Here is an 18354-nt window from a genome sequence, read left to right as displayed (position 1 = left end):
GTCAATATTGTATTTTCTCCAACACACTTGAATGATCTGTCCACGTCAGGCAGGCAGATTTTATTTCTTACCACAGTCCAAACTCATACATGATCTGGCCCCTATAGACCTCCTTGGCCTCATCTCAAATCAAAAGTCAGACTGACCTTTTTCTGTCCTTGAACACACCAAGCTTGTTCCTGCCTTAAAGCCTTTGCATTGCTGTTCCTTCTTCCTGGAACACCCTTCCTCCAGATCTTTGCTGAATGCACCTTTTTGTTATTCAAGTCTGAGTTTACCTGTGATGTTCGCTAGAGAGGGCTTCTCCTACCACCTTACCAAAGCAGCTCACTCCCACCCTAGCTACTCTTTATCTCATCACATTGTTTCATTTGTATTCATGGATCTTATCAATATCTGAAATTATCTTCTACAATTTATCTATTTAGTTTATTTTCTATCTCCCTCTCTCTATAATGTAAACTCCATGAGAGAAGGAAATTTTTCTATCTTGTTCATGACTATAGTGTCAGTAAATAGGGTGGTTCGTGACACAAAATGGATACTCAATAAAGAATTGTTCAGTACATCAATAAAGTTCTCACTCTTCCATGATGTTAAGTGGACTTTCCAAAAGCACCCAGTCTGCAAGTCTCCCTCTGTCTTCTAGACAGTACAGGGAGATTTGGAGACACATAATCCACATGGAGGCAGAAAGATGCTACTGAAGCCAAATTTTATTTCCAACAAGACACAGTCTTTGAGTCTTAGTCATTGTGGTTGGAGGTCAGTGAGGTCATTCATTCCATCTTAGAAGAAAGGTCAGCGAAGAAATAGTCATACAAGACTGCATGAAGAACAGATAGAGTCAAGCTTCCATAGCTTTGGCTTCACAGTGGTTATTTACTATATTGAATGAGGCTGGATAAATCTGAGCCTGTCTAGCAAAGATACCACTTGAGTTATCTGTGTTTGGATTAGATCTGGGCAGCCAAACCATCTGGACAGGTTTAGGGATCAGTGCCCAGGCTCCGAGCTCCACACGGCTGTAAGCGCCTCATCGCTCTGCCACCTCTGCTCCACAGGCTGGATGTCTGTCCCCTTCAAATTGTGTGGGAGGAATTGGACTCTGAGTGGGTTTCTATTTTCTCATGAAACCACCTAGGGGAATGATCTGGGGGCTAAATCAACAAACTTCTGAAGCGCAGCTTTAACTACAGTCCAGAGCGTGTGGGCTGGCTATGAGACATCGCAGATCGAGTGTCCTGACGCCGTGCTGGCTGACGATCTGGCCACAGCATTCCCATCTCACCTCCCAGGCGTATGAGCAATGCTGCTTCCTGTCTGGGGAGGTGCAGGATTTGGTGGGCTAGTTGAGGCTAAAATGTCTGCAACCTTAGGCCCTGCCTCTATTTTGCAGTGATTTTTCAGAAAAGAAAGTGGCCAGTGATTTCGATATTCAGGGTGTCTTTCCTCAATGAACTCAAGATTCCTAACAGAATTTGATAAATGTTGAGGTTTGATCTTGATGGGAGACTAGAGATTGAAAATGTGAAGATTATGTACTTAACTTTCTGCAGAGAACAAATCCATCTAGTTTTGAAGATGGCCAGGACCAGGGGAGGGGACAGGGAGAGTGTGAGGCCCTGATATTTGTCGGTGAGGAGGGCTCCCCTCCAGAAGGGGCTTAGGAAGCACTGACTGTTCCCCCAGACTGAAGAAGCCCACTCAAGATTTGCTAAGTCCAAAACAGGAAAACTTAGATAAGAGTAAAATTTCTTGTTCTCTAAGGAACGCTGCTGACATTAGCAGCACTCATCTGTTTCCTTCCCCTTTTTTAAATTTTTAAACTAAAATTTTACATACTTTGAACTTTTTATTGAAGTATAACATACATGCAGAAAAGTACACATATCCCATGTGTACAGCTTGGTGAATTTTCACAAACTGAACGTGTTCTGATCAGCCCAGACCCAGAAACAGAACATTGTCAGCATCTCACAAGCCCTGCTCACCCCACTCCCCTCTCTAGCCCGCCAGACTATCTGCTATCCTGACATGTAACACCATGCATTCATTTCACCTGTTTTTACACTGGCTTCTTTCTTGCAATATTTTATTTGTGAGATTCATCCATGTTGTTATATATAGCTGTAATTTACTCATTCTCATTGTTGAGAGTATCCCATTGTGTGAATGTACCACAATTTATTTACCCATACTACTATTGATGGACATTTGGGTTATTTCCAGTTTGGGACTATTATAAATAATACTTCTGTCAACATCCCAGTACATGTCTCTTGGCACCACACGCACACACACACATGAAATATATGAGAAGTAAGATTAATGGGTCATATGGTAAGTGTATGTTTAATTTTATAAGAAATTGCCGAACTGGTTTCCAAAGTAGTTGTACCATTTTATATTCCCACTAGCAGTGGATAGAAATCCCACTTGTTTCACATCCTCACTAACACTTGGCATTGTCTATCTTTTTCATTTTAGCAATTCTTGTGGATGTGTAATAAGTAGAACCTAGTCTCACTTTTTGCTATACCTGTCCTTTACTCTTCTGTCTGTCTCTATTTTTCTGTTTTCCATTTCATCTGCAGAAAACCATGATTTACTCCCATTTCCTAATAGTTTGTCCAGCTCAGACCAGCTCAGTCAGAAATAGAAATTTCTTAGTGCCAATTCTAAAATAAAAGAAAGGGAATCTGAACGGTCCACTGGAGCCATGTTACAGACTGAATTGTACTACCCCTCCTCCATGTTCATTTGTTGAAGCCCTAACCCCCAATGTGACTGTATTTGGAGATGGGTCCTTTTGGGTAGGTGGGATTAGTGTCCTTATTAGTAGAGGAAGAGACACCTGAGAGTTCTCTCTCCACGACACACACAGGGAAGGCTATGTGAGGACATAGCAAGAAGGTGGCTTTCTACAAGCCAGAAAAAGAGGCCTCACCAGATGCCAACCCTAATGGCACCTTGATCTTGGACTTCTGGCCTCCAGAACTATGAGAAAATAAGTATATTTCTGCTATTTGAGCTGCCTAGCCTGTGGCATTTTGTTATGGCAGCCAGAGTGGGCTCACACAGGTTAGGTGGTCACACAAGGGGCAATCAGCTGTAATGGGGCTGGGTTGTGCTCTGCAAATGTGACTCCTGAGAGAGCAGCCCTGGCACCACGCAGTCAGCTGGCTCCTTGGGGGGCGGGGAGGGGGGCAGGGAGCTATCCCAATAGGCATCTTTTATACAAACCTTTTGAAGAGACTACCCAACCCAATGGTTCATGAGCTAATTGTGGACCTCAATAATAGAAGGAACATTTTACTCAATCATTTAACAAATACTTATTGAGATTTTACGTGTCAGGAACTGTGCTTGGTGCTGAAGATACTGCAATGATTAAGACTGAAAAGTCTTTGACCTCAAGGAACAAAGGGCAGCCATTAAGGAGCTGTCTCATGCTTCAAAGTCATCTCACCTCAAGATAAATGTGTTCTGCCTCTTAGTCTTACTGCTATTAATTCTATTAGACTGCCACTTGATGATAAATAATACAATTTAACTGGAATCTCAACCACTGCCAAATTCTGCTTAATTAGCAAATCTCTCCCTTTCTACTGATAACAATGGTTAAGGCTCCACAGTGTTCCCACATGGCAAGCATTGTTCTGATTGCTCTCTATACACTGACTCATTTAATTTTCACAAAAGCCTAATATAGTAAGTACTTTTATTATCGCCCCCATTTTATAGCCATGAACTTCAAATGTGCCCTTGTTTTTGCTGCCAATCATGCTACATTTCCTAGTTCATTTACTCTCCTACACAACTTCACATCCTTTCCTCTCTCCTCAAACCTCCGATTCCACCCCCAGCCATTCTCACCCTTAGCAGATGACCTTGTTTCCAGCTTCACAATTGGAGAAGAGCTTCCATGAACTCCCACTGCTGCATCAGTCTGCCCACCTGCCAGCATCTGCCTTCCTGCCTAATAACGAGATGGATCGTCTATGCTCCTCTTGAAAGAAATCTCTCCACTTGTATAGGAATTCCCAATTATTTTCCTCTACTCAAGAACCTCACCCCAACCATTTGTCTGTCTCCTCTATAAAATCTTCTTTTGACTATATTTTCTTGGCTTCCCTTTGCAGCAAAATTGGAAAGATCTTTCTAAATTCACAGTATCTAATTCCTTCCTTCCCATTCTCTCTTAAGAACACTCCAATTAGGATTTTGCCTTACCACTAAACTAAAAGTGTGCTTGTCAAGGAAAACTGTGACCTCCACATTGCTAACTCCAGTACTTGTTCTCAGTCCTTTCTCTTGACCCACCAGCAGCGCTGGCACAGTCAGTAACTGCCCCCTCCTTGACACCATTTCTATTCTTGGATTCCAGGCCCTCCCACTCTTCCAGTTTCTTCCCACCTCTGTTTGCTCTTTCTCAGGCTCCTTTGCTGGTTCTGCCATGTCTCTCTAACCTTTTAGCATGGAGTGGCTTAGCCATCCGTCTTTGGTCCCATCCTCTCTCCACATTCACTGTCTTGGTGATTTCATCCAGTCTCATGGGTTGAAACACCACCTATATGCCAAGAGCTCACAAATTTACATCCACAGACCAAACCCCAAACGGTCTCTTTCTCAAACTCCAGAGATATGGAGACACAGGCCTTATCAACTTCTCCACTTGGATGTCTGACAGACATCTTAAATGTAACATGTATGAAACTGACTTTCTGAGGCCACAGTAGTAATATATGGTCACAGCAGTCTTGTGACTATGAGGACCAGCATGGAGACACGTCGAGAACCGCAGAGCAGAAGATGAAAGAGTATGTGTTCTTGAAGACATTGTTAGGCCATCCTAATAACTAACCTTGTGGCTGCTCTGATTCTGGACTTCTTGTTTATGAAATCATAAATTATTTTTTTCAGTTTGGTTTCCTGTTACTTGTGGCCAAAATTAGATTAATTATATAGCCCAAACTGGAGGGTAATTTAATGGAGAAATCAATATTTTTTTCCTGATTGTCAAGTCCATTGCCCCATGAAGACAGTAGAGACAATGAAAATACTTTAATGATGGGAACATAAAAAAAAATCATCTATAGGAAGAAACCTGAGATTCCCTAGAGACACTTCTTTCTTCTTGAGGAAAGATATCTTTTCTTTTATTTCCTTCACTAACAAAATGCTGCCAGTTAATGAGACAAGTTCATGTCAAGGGTATAGCTAGTATATTGGGTGTGTAATAGAGCTGGTGTAATTCTGGAGTGAGAACTTCACATATAAATAAGTGTTTATTCTAAACTCAATTTTCAAATATTCCCAGTCTGTCAAGTGAGTGGGGCAAAGAGTTCTAAGTATCAAAGTGAGGGATTCTGTTCTGAGGATGGAGGCCGGTGGTATGATTCAGGAATATTGTGTAGCTATTAGCTTTAGAAACAGACATTGCTGAGAGACTGGTATTAATATATGAAAAATAGCCCAAGACAACAAGGCCTGGACCCTGGTACAACTTTTCTGGAAGGCAATTTGGCAATGTGTATCAAAGTCATTAACCATAATCATTTCTTTAAACTTAGTAATTTCACTTTATTGGAATTTACAACAAGGACATAATCCTAATGAGGAAGAATGACATCATACCCACTCCAGTCTCTTTGGTTCCACTCTTCTCCAGTGCTCAGACAGAGCTGTTTTTGGCTAATTTGATAACATCTGTTACAATAGTAGGCTGAAGACAAAAGGTGAGAGAGCCTTAGGAAGCTCATAGGAAGAAAACACATTTCTCATTTGAATCTACATTTTGTTATCTTGGGGGAAAAATTATTGTTTTCTGTGGTGAAGTGTGCTTTCCATTAGGTAAATTGGGAGCCAGCTGGCTGGAGCTCTAATCACTGGAGAGGGTGAACTGGATTGTGAACACTTTTCTGCAGGGTCACAAGACCGGAATCCTCCCAACCTCATTTTGGGGCCTTTGAATCCAGGGCATAGCAAACCTCCATTAAAATCTGACAAACCTGGGGCACTAGGGTCCAGAAGACACAAGAAGAGACAGGGCTGGGTGGGTGTGAGGGACGGACACCCTTGTTTTCCAGGCGGTCTCCCCAGTCATGCCACCTGATGGCTCCAGGGGCCTTCAGTTGTCCTCTGTGCAGCTTCCTCACATCTTAACTGGAATATTTACATGCCACATAGGTTCCTACCTCCCCCCTCAGTTCTTCCTCAACTTCCCCCTGCACCCCCGACAAAATGTGCAGAGTTCTTTTCCCTCACTGCAGGTGCATATAAAACATTAAAGTTTATCACAAGCTATGAGAAGATCAACAGCTTTAGAGTTTCTTACTCTATGTCACATTCTATTCCTTGCCTGGGATTCCCACTGGTAAAATAACACGCTGTTAGAGATTGGCATTGATTGGGTAAGTGCTGAATTAAAGAGGGGCAAGTAAAAACATGGGGGAAATTCAGAAACTTTGGCTCAGGAGGTACAAGGAATAAAAAAGAACTCTTGTTGACTGCAGTCAAGAAAGAGGAACTCCTAACATATCAGAAAGGGCATCTTTCGCTACTTGTTAGAAAGAAGGAACGTGGAGGACCCGGACACCTGTCCACTGGACAGAGCTTCCAACCAGCCCACTCACCCTTCTTGGCAGCATTCTCCAGACCGGCCTATGTGGTAAAGCAGCACATGGGAGGGCCACCACAAAGCCGCGCTGGACAGGACTAACCCCCTTCTCGAAGGTTTCAGGTTTCTGCCGGGAAGCAGAATATGACTAAGTGATAGGCTTCCTTCTTTCCCTGCCCTGGCCAACTGCTCCATCCACCACAGAACCCACAGTGTGGTATATGCATGGCAGCCCCAGGATTTTCTCCCTAGGATGGTCTTCCCCAGGAATTTAACTCATATATCATCTCTGTAGGATCGTCAGTGAGTCCTGAAACACGGGGCTTGAAGAAAAGTATGTGGCTATGTCATAAATTGTCTCTATAATTTGGAGATAAAGTGGGAAAAGAGAAGACACTGAGACAGGCACTTGTATAAATTGACGTAAGTGGAAGACAGTGGCCTCCACAGAAGACTTCAGAAGGATGTAGGATGTAGCCTCACCAATTTAGAGATGTTCAGATTTGGAAAGAATAAAGTTTGCGTGGGTGCCTGAGTGGTGTCTCGCACATCATAGGTACTCAATAAATGCTAGCATTTTTTTGGTCTCTTCTTCTAGTCCAAAATGCACTTGAGGGGCAAATAATTTTGGATCTTTCTGCTAGCATTTCCTTTTCTTATAATGAACTGTATTTCCCTGTAGCTTCCTATTATTAACTTACATCTATTCCTGGAGTCTTGACAGAATAATACTTATCTCCTTTCACCATGACATACTTTAAAACACTTGAAGGCAGACATTTGGTTTCCTAAATATTTTTTTCAAGAAAAAGCCCCCAAGATCTTCTTCAACTACTCTGTTTATGGTCTGCTGTGAGGCCTCCATCATTCTGTGTGCTCCCTCTGAACACATATTTTTTTGTCTGTGTACCTCCTGAAAGGTGACCGTGAATTGGTCATTCTACAGTGGGAGAGGGTTAAACAGCATAGCCAAAACAGGCTTACCACATTTTCTCACTGCCCTCTGTATAAGTTGGCATCAAATTTGCTTCCCTGTCTAGTTTTTCAGAAACTGTCACTGAGCTAACTTACACTATCTTATCTTGCTATCCATGAAAATCTCTATAGATGTTTAAACCATTTTTTGCCATCTGTAAGTGGAGATTGCTAATTGCTTGCCTAAAGCTGTTTCCCTTTCTTCCAAAGTAGTCAAACGTGGCTGCTCAGCTAGAGATTACATTTTGCAGCCTTCTTTGCAGCTAGGTGTGGTCACGTGACTACATTCTTGCCAACTGAATGTAAGTGGAAATAATGCACGCAACGTCCGAATTTTGGCCTTTAAATACTGCCCGTGCACTTCTCCATCGATTTTTCCTCTCCCAAAAGCTGGAACCCGAATAGGCCTGTTACTGGACCCCAAACATGCAGATGAGGACAATATTCTAGGAGTGGAAGCATGAGATGAAGGAGATTGAGGCCCCAAAAGATCAGTGGGGCAGAGCATTGACCAACCAGGACCTTCCACATTGAGATTTTTATTAATCAGCTATTGGCATAATAATATTGCATAATAAACAACCTTGGAATTTCAATGACTTACACCAAAAACATGTATTCTCATGCTCTTGGGTGTACAGGTCAACTGCAGTTTGGCTAATCAGGCTGGGTTCAGCTGCTGCCTCTCCAGGCTCTGCTCCACATGTCTCTCATCCTCTGTGGCAACTGCAGGGCATAGAGTAATTTGGGTTTGTCACTGGCTGAAGGCAGTATGACCCCTTAGCATCCCCAGTTGCTTACTGATTCTGTGACACTAATTCAGGATGCATTGTTTCAACTATTGTCTAAATGTACCAAGAGATTTATATTCCAAAGCACCAAGACCAACATTAACAATCTCTTCTCCTTGAACACCCTGAACTTTGCCGAGAAGCAAGTTTTCATTCATTCATTCAACAGATATTTTACCGAGCGGCTGCCCTGTCTGGGTACGCAGCAGGGAACTGTGTATACAATGGCCCAGTGGAGAGCAGAGGAGTAATTCTTTCCTTTTGAATCCAGTCTGTTGAGGCTTCTTTCCCTCCCTAAACCAACAGTGCTCACCATGATTCAAGCCAGATCAATTAAATATTCTCACTCTGTGTTTTGAATCAACAAAAATTAAAAAAGAGACTGAAAACAACTTGGTATTTGGGGATTCCCACACCCGATCAGACTGTTTTTAATCAGAACATTTTCTATTATTTTAGCTTCCTCGCTTTTAGAGTTGCCTTATTCCTGCCTGTTTCCAAGCACTCTTCTCTGGCCTGACTATAAACTCAAGATTCCTTCCAGAAAACTCTTTTTTTCTTAGATTAGCTGGACTGATTTCTGTTGCTTACATCCAAAGCACCCTGAATAATACAAGAGGTGAATGAAACAGACCTGATCCTGGCTTTCAGAGCCTGTCAATTTGGTTGAGGAGACAGACACCAAACAAATGAAAATATGTAATTACGAAGCATTGCAAGTACGTGAACAGGTGCTATGAAAGAGAATGGCAGGATGATCTAATTGAGAGTATGAGGCCCTTGGAAGCCTCAGCTGAGATCCGAAGGCTGAGCAGGCATACACCAGACCAAGAGTGGAGAGAAATACCTTTTCTGGCAGAGGACAGAGACAAACGGAGGCCCTGAGACAGGAAGGAGTTTGTTGCCTTCCAGGAACTAAGGGAGGCTGGAGTCTGTGGGAGAAGTGGTGTGAGCTGGGGTAGGAGAGACGAGCTTGGGCCTGATTGTGCACAGTCTTATAGTTTATGGACAGAAATTAAATTTGATTTCAAGACAATAGGAACAAACTATCAGAAAGTATTAAGTCTGTGAGTGACATAACCTAAACAATTGCTCTTGTTGCTCTATAAAGAATTGTTTTGGGAGGCCGGAGATAGGAAATAAGTGAGTAGTCTGAGAGGGAGATGGTGCAGCTTAGGCCAGGCTGGCAACCAAGGAGAGGAGGGAGTCAGATAATCCTGTTCAGATTCAGAGGTGTGAGGCACGAGAACCCACTGCACCAGAGCGAGCCTGCCTGGTGGGCTGCTCATGTCCACATCCCATGCAGACCTAACTAGTCTGTGCTCTCAATCACACAGTTTACAAAGTGCTTCTGTCCCAAACCTCACTTGATCCTTGCAGCAATCCTGAGGGGTTGCTGAGGACAAAGCAGCTGAGGCTGCAGAGAGAGTTAAATGGCCATGGCCCACAGTTGGTAGTGACCAAGCCAGGACTCACATCCTACTCCTCTCGTTACAACCTGGCTCAGTGTCCACCTGAGAGACTGTAGGACTCCCAGAAGTGCTTGCAGATCTGAAGGCGAACTAGGATCCTCTCCACTGCCCGTTGGTGTCCATTCCTTGTCCCACTGAACCTGGGCTCCCTAACTAAGGTGGTCTCAGAAGCTCATTGGCACCCATTTCTATCACCTACCCTGTGGCTTATGTAACCACCGCAGGGCTTTGCCCAGCACATGCTGAGCACTCTTTGGCCAAATCACACATTTCTATCACCTTTTATCTTACTCTGCCTGGATGTCCTTCAATAGCCTTTCAATCATGTCTGTTGCCTTCCTTGGAATGCCTACTTCCCTTTGCCCGGGTTAGTGTCTGGACTGGCAGCATCAGCATCGCTTGGCAACTTGTTGGAAATGTCAAGTCTCAGGCCCCTCCCCAGACCTACTGAGTGAGGAACTATGGGGGTGGCCCTGCCATCTGTGCTGTAAGAAGCCTACCAGGTGATTTTGGTGCATGCCAAAGTTTGAGAACCACTAGCCTAAATCTTTCCAGGACCAGCCCCTCACGCTGCAGACAGCTGAGCTCAGTTAAAGATGTGTTTTATATAAACCCATGTCAGGGGCTGAAGTCACTGATGGATCTTTCCCAAGCTCTGGGTCCACATGGCTGAAAGGCAGTGACGGCTCCAAGCTGAAGAATCTAATGAAGTTGTGGGGGTCTTCGCAGAACCATTCTCTGCTGATGTTTAACCCACAGCTTCTATGGACTGAAACAGAACTTTAAGGAGGAAGCCTGGGAGAGGGTACGAAAGGGGAATTGTCCTTCCCTTCTTGCCTTTGCCCTTTGTGTTCATGCCCCTGTGTCCATCAGACATTAACTGATTAGAGCCAGGTTGGCTCAGACTAACTGACCCCTTCTTGGAGACAGGGATTAGTCAGGTGGACAGTGACTACAGGTGCACTGATAAGTACCCCAGTGGGCTGTGTATTAGTTTGCTGGGGCTGCCATAACAGAATACCACAGGCCGGGTGGCTTAAACCACAGAAACCTATTTTCTCACAGTTCTGGAAGCTAGAAGTCCAAAATCAAGGTGTTGGCAGGGTTGGTTTCTGCTGAGGTCTCTCTCCTTGGTTTGTGGATGGCCACCTTCTGGCTGTGTCCTGTTTGTGGGGTCTTTTCTCCGTGCATGTATACACCCCTGGTGTTTCTTTTTGTGTCCTAATCGCCTCTTCTTATAAGGACACTAGTCGTATTGGATTCAGCCCCACCCATATGACCTCAGTTTACCTTAATCACCTCTTTGAAGGTCCTATCTCCAAATAAAGTCACATTATACGGTACTAGGGGGCTTCAACCTATGAATTTTAGGAAGACATAATTCAGGTGTGACCAGAATTCTCTTCAGCAGATTAGAGAGCAATCGCATAAGGTGGCCAGAGAAGATTCTCAGAGGAGGTGATTTAAGTTTAGCCTTAAGATATGTCTCCAAGTGGAGAGAGAGTTAGGAGAGAATTCTGGGCAGAGAAACTGGCACCATGAAAAGACAGAGCAGTAGGGCCATCCTGGTGAGCTTGGAGATAGGAAGCATTTCCCCGTGGCTAGAGTGTGGTACGTGGTGCTTTATCTTGCTGCCCACGTCAGGGGAGGCCACAAAGCTGGTCTACAGTGCCCAGCAGCTTGGACTAATGCATTAACTGGGTTCTTTGGTGACAGGTGGCACAAACTGACTCGAGTTAGCTGAAGCCAAGATGGAATTTATGGGAAGGATGTTAGGGAGCTCAGAGAATTATTGGGAAGGCAGGAGAACCAAGCACAGAGACGGTGCTCTGAGCACTGTGCATGAGAACTGCTCAGCTTTCCCAGCAGGGCCCTCACTGCGACGAACAACCTTGACTGTGTTCTCTGTTGAGATCTCCACTCAAGGTTCAAGACGCCACTGAGAAAACTGGTAACACCAAGTGCTGGTGAAGATGTGGAGCAACGGGAACTATCTTACAATGCTGGTGGGAGTGTGGATTGGTACCAAAAGCTTGGAAAGCTGTTTGGTAGTATCTACTAGGGCAACACATACATATATACCCTGTGACCCAGCAAGCCCACAGTGTCAAATGTAAGGATGTTCAGTGACCCTTGAAGGGATTAGATTATGTGAGGTTATCACTCTGTGCACTTGCTTTCCCTTAGCGTCCCCTCCTGTCAGCACCCTTTCCTATAATCGGGAGGCATGGCAGTAAACGAGCAGGGTTTCTTTTCTCTCTCTCTGTTTTTGTGAGCCACCCTTTCTCTCAGAGCCAGCTATACCCTGAGGCACACAATAGCACTCGAATCACTAAACTCCACCTTCGGAGACTTTTCACTGGAGTAGTGGGTATGCTTATTGTAAAACCAATAATTGTAAACTTTTCACATGGCTAAAAATCTGGCAGCATCACCTGAGGGGTTCACTGTGCACCATTGTGCCTCTGGCCGGGATTGGAAACCACAGAGTTAGTTCTTGTCCCCGGCAGAGATGAGGACATGCAACAAGATGGTGTCTGTTGAATTGTATTGACTCCCCTTCAATTTGTCTGGGGCAGGCTCTGCGTGGCGTCTCTTACTGGTCTGATTCCAGGCTGTGTAGCTCAACCGCTGCTCTGATGGCTGCTCTGGCCACACTTTACTCGTTGAAAAATAATGTTCTGATTTCTTGGACAATTTTTCTAGCCTTTAAACTAAGGTCTGGGACAGTTGCCTTGCACATACCATTCACAGGACTTCCTTATTATGGTAATTTCTTATAGTGGCTGGACAGAGCAGCCATTCGTTCAGACAAATATACAGTTGATTTTCATTATTCACGACAGTTATGTTTTATAAAGTCATCATGAACGCTGCTCCTAGGGGAAATATATATACACATACACATACCTATATACACATGTAATATAATCTATGTGAGTTTATTATCTATGTAAGATATATATGTATATGTGTATTGTGTATGTGTGTATACACATATATGACATATATCTCACATGCATAAACATATACATACACACATATATATCTCAGATTGTAAGCTCACATCCTAAAAACAACTCATTCTGGTAGATTCTATATATAATCTGGTAGATTCCATATTATTTTGCAAAAGAGACTTGAGGTTCAGAAGTGATAAATGACTATCCTGAGATCACCCCATGAGCTGCTGCCAGAGTTGGGATTCAGACTCCATCCAGCTGGCCCAGAGCTGAGCTTCTTGCCCTACACTGCACTGCCCCTGCCATCTCCACCCTCTGGTCACCTCCCTATGAGTGCTGAGACAAGGAGACAGAGCACCGCCTTGCTCGACTTCAGCTGGGAATGTGGGCTTTGAGCGACGCAAATCTGTCGCTACCCTACACGTGTCCATGAATGACCACAAGAGCACTGCATATATTGATTTGGGGTTACAAATAAATGTCAGGGAACAGGCAAATTAGCAAATATGGAAGCTCTGAATAATTCAGATCAGCTGTATGTTTTTCCATGAGAACTTAATCTCCCCTTCTTCCCATCCCTGCTCTTCCCCCCCCACAATATGCTATGTTCTCAGGGCTCTGAGATTTTCCAGAATCATTCATCAAAAAGCCTCTCCAAAAAATGTCATCAAAATATGCATCTATGCAGACCAAAGACAGCCCTACAGAGCTAGACAGACACGCGTGTGTGGACACGTGAGCCACACTGATCGTCATGGCCCAGCCGGCACCATTCCTCCTGGCTTTGTGAGGACCACCAAGACAAGGCAGACCATGGGAACGTCTGACCCACAATTGGCCCACTATTTGTGGGGCTCCAGAATAAATGGGAAAAAGGAAATACCAATTTATGGCAAGAGAATAAGGCTGCATGGAAGATGAATAAGCGTGATCAGCCCAAAATGAATGGAAAATTCTGCTGGAGCAGAATAATTATTGTAGAATTTGTGGAAATAAAAGAATGTCCAAGTACTTCTATCTTGACAGATTGTATAGTAATTCTCACACCATTATCTCCCATTCTGCCCCTTCTATTCCTCTCTCTCTTCACATTAATTTTTCCTGTCTAATGGGGACTAAACATGCCCTTTTTTGCCACAATATCTTTTTTGAACTAGCCTCAGAGCATCATTTCCTCAATACTATTGGTTCTATAGATTGGCCCTATTCAGCATGGGAGCATGAAAACCAGGACATGAGACTCGTTCAGTCTTTATAATAAGAGGCGGTTAGGACACAAAATGAGACACCAGGGGTGTATACATGCACGGAGAAAAGACCCCACAAACAGGACACAGCCAGAAGGTGGCCATCCACAAACCAAGGAGAGAGACCTCAGCAGAAACCAACCCTGCCAACACCTTGCTTTTGGACTTCTAGCTTCCAGAACTGTGAGAAAATAGGTTTCTGTGGTTTAAGCCACCCGGCCTGTGGTATTCTGTTATGGCAGCCCCAGCAAACTAATACACAGCCCACTGGGGTACTTATCAGTGCACCTGTACTCACTGTCTACCTGACTAATCCCTGTCTCCAAGAAGGGGTCAGTTAGTCTGAGCCAACCTGGCTCTGATAAGTTAATGTCTGATGGACACAGGGGGCATGAACACAAAGGGCAAAGGCAAGAAGGGAAGGACAATTCCCCTTTCGGATCCTCTCCCAGGCTTCCTCCTTAAAGTTCCGGTTCAGTCCATAGAAGCTGTGGGTTAAACATCAGCAGAGAATGGTTCTGCAAAGACCCCCACAACTTCATTAGATTCTTCAGCTTGGAGCCGTCACTGCCTTTCAGCCATGTGGACCCAGAGCTTGGGAAAGATCCATCAGTGACTTCAGCCCCTGACATGGGTTTACATAAAACACATCTTTAACTGAGCTCAGCTGTCTGCAGCATGAGGGGCTGGTTCTGGAAAGATTTAGGCTGAGTCCAGGGTCAGAGTGGGAGGGCACTACAGCCATATAGTGAAGGGTGTGGATTCAGAGAAAGGTGAGCAAACAGGGCCATTAATGCAATTCACCATGCGGGCCCCACCTGGGGTGAGGCCCAGGCGAGCACACAGGCAGCCACAGTGGCCCGTCATTCCCAGGACGTAACATGCTTACTCACACCTCTGTACATTCCATGTGCTGTTCTCTACCTTGCCACACCCCCTTACCTTGTTAGAGCCGGTTCCCCTCGGCCCCAGGAACAGAAAGACAGAGTCACTGAGGCTGCAAAAAGGCAAAGGAGTTTTATTGACTAGCTCAAGCTAGGATCCAAGCCCCGAGCACCAACGCAGTGGTATCTTTCCATGGGCAGGGACCCCGCACAGCGGGGGCGCATGTCTTTTATACTTTTCAGCAGATTACATGCATGGGGCATGCCATCCCCCCTCCTTCCCTTAATTCATTTGCTCCTTCAAAAGTGGCTGATTGTCTTGGCTCCTGATTGGTTGTTTTCCAAGCTGCGGGACTGGCTTCTGATTGGTTGGTTTTCAAGCTGCAGGACAGGCTTCTGATTATGCCTTGCCCTTCTTATCTGATTAATTGGTTGGAGGGCCCCGGGGCTCTCCAGCCCTTTATCAGGAAGTAACTTGCAGTTATCTCCCCGGGGGGCCTTGTTTTTTTTTTTTCCCCCTTAACTTTAGTGAAGCCTGTCACGGCTCCATTAAGCCAGCAAGCCATATTTACAGAAGCAAATAGCATCAGTTAGAATCAAAGAGAGCACACATTTTTTTTTTTAAACAATTCCCGTTCTTCAACCTACCCAGAAAGTCCCAGCTCAAGCTTCAAGATTTCCCTCCCCCGTGAAGCCCTCCCTGATAACCCCAGCAAAGGTGGGGGCCTCCTCTTGGACAGATGGTGATAAAACTAATGAACCATGGTCCCACCTCATCTAATGCTTTGAGATAGGAAGACGGTTCCTCTATCACTCTTTCTGGTTCTTTTTCTGTCCCCTTCGCCTGATCATCTCCAAACCAATTTCACCCAAGACAATGATTTATGCAGCCCCAGGTTTGCTTCAGAGACTCCCAGGCCCAACCGTCTGGCTATATGCCTCACCACAACCTGCTCTCTGCCAGGAGTGGAAGGTGCAGATCAGTCCTGATTGCTGTTCCCAGTCCCCACGTGTCACGTTACCCACGTGGTTCTCCTCCATGCTGAGGCTATTTCCACCACAGCGCTGACTTAGTTAGAGCCCTTGACAATCCAAGCCCCATTTCCCAGGCTTGTAAAACACTTTAAGAGCAAATACAGTGACTTCTCTTTGGTGCCAGGTTGTGGAGGTGGTGTCACGGTACACATGGTCTGAGTCAGAGCAACACCTGGGTCCGTCTCAAAGCAAATCCAAGCCACCTGATTATTTTACCTGACCCTGAAGAGTCAGCTGCCTCTTCCCAAGTGTCACCTCCTCCATGAAGCCTGCCTTAATCCCTTAGTGGAAGAATTTTCCCCAATCTGAAACATGATGTATGTCTCCAAATGCATTTTTCCTGGTATTAATTCCTTTTCTATAAGTGCCCCCCTTCCTCTCCATGTTGAAGGTAATCTAAGGCTGGGAACCACATCTGTCCCCTCCTCCATGGAACTCAAGGCTTAGGGCACAGTTGGTCCCCTGTAAAAGTTTCCTCATTGACTGCTCCATGATACCTGGTAGACGGCCTCTAATAGCATCAGCCCCTGAAAGTCAGGGCTAAACTGGGAAGAGAAAGAAGATGCCAGAAGACCTCTGTGTCCAACCCATCCCTGCAGGTCCAGAGCCAAGGCATGGGTGGGAATAACAGGCCACCCCACAGGGACACTGAGGCTGAGATGGGGAGGTTACAATGCCAGGCAAGTGGCAAGTCGGGACACAGGGAACCAGACTCCCTGAGAGTGGGGATTCATTTTAGACCCCTTTATATCCTCAGGACTTAGTGAGATGCTACCCACTCAGAAATATCAAGACAAAGCAAAGCCACGAGTGAGGAACTGTTAAAATAAGGCACTAAAACTGGAGATAGGACTGAAGCAAGAGATTTCTTAAAAAGACCTTAGAAGGCTGAAGTGGGGATGGGAGAGTGGGCCCAGAGTGACTCTTGCAGGCTGCATTTTCCTTCTGCTTGCTCCAGGGTTGGGGCTGTGGCTGCCTTAAAGTGGCACCAGTTCCCTCACCTCCACCCCCCATCACCACCAGACTGTACCTGGGTCAAAGATTTTGATGGTGTTTGGGAAGCAAGCTCCGGCTCATTCCTACGGATTCACAGACACCAACTCACCCATGCTGGCGCCATCTTTACAGAGCCACCAGTGGCCAGGGGTGTCCTGGAAAGACCAGCCCAGTGAAACCCCCAGTTAGAGGTAGGAGAAGGCCCTAGGTGCTCTAGAGAGGTGCTTCTCAAACTTGAATGTGTGCACGGGCCACCTGCAGATTTTGTTAGGATGCAGATTCTGTTTTGGTAGGTCTAGAGTGGGGCCAGGGAGTCCACGCTTCTCACAGGGTCCTGCGGGATGCTGATGCAGCCGGCTCGGGGACAGTATCTGAGCACTGAGGGCCATGCTAGCAGTGGTGCTTAATGCTGGCTGTAGTCACAGTCACCTGGTGGAGCTTTTAAAAATACCAATACCTGTTGCCAATGGAGGGATGGCCTGCCACAGTGAGGGTGACTCTCCAAGTGTGGTCGCTGGGCCCACAACATCAGCATCCACTGGGAACTTGTGAGAAAGGCAAGTCTCAGGCCTCACCCCACACCTCCCGCCTCAGAAGCTGGGGTGGGACCCAGCAAGCTGGTTTCAGCAAGTCCTCCAAGTGCGTGTGAAGTTTGTGAACCTCTGCATTTTTTGCCTCCTAATCTGATGCAACAGGAGGTACACAACTTCACACAATATCATCTATGTGGGGTTCTTGCTGGAAATGTTTGACCGAATCTAGTCAAGAGGAAATAGTGATTTCCCCAGGCTTGACAATGCTGTGCGGTTGTGTAAGAGAGTACCCCTGTTCTTATGGGAGGGGTGCTGAAACATTTAGGGGTTAAATGTCAAATACCTGCAGCCTACTTTTGAATGGTTTGGCTAAAGGGAAATGCGTGTGCGCATTTGTGTGTGTGTAATTAGAGCGAAGGAGTGGGTGCAGCAAGACGTTAATAGATGGTAAATCTAGATGAGAGGTTCACAGGATTCCTTCAAATTTTCTGTAGATTTGGAATTTTTCAAAATAAATGAATAAGTAATAACCATGCTAGGCCTTGCCTCTAGTATTTTCCGATTTAATTGGTTTGGGATAAAAGCTGAGTACTGGTATATTTTTAAATTGTACCTTGGTGATTCAAATGTGTCCCCAGTATTGAGGGCCTTGATTCTAGGGTAGCTTTTCTTAGACAGTGGCCATAAAACCACCCTCCTCAGAACCCCCTGGGCTGCTGGTTTAAAATGCAAATCCGGAGCCTCATTTATGCACAGGAATCAGGATCTCTGTGGTGGAGCCTCAGGTAAGAACCACAGAGGGTTCTGAGGCTCGTATTTGAGCATCATTGCTTGAA

This window comes from Lemur catta, chromosome 1 (genome assembly GCF_020740605.2).
Source record: "Lemur catta isolate mLemCat1 chromosome 1, mLemCat1.pri, whole genome shotgun sequence".
Taxonomy (NCBI): domain Eukaryota; kingdom Metazoa; phylum Chordata; class Mammalia; order Primates; family Lemuridae; genus Lemur; species Lemur catta.
Note: the sequence above shows the minus strand (reverse complement) of the source record.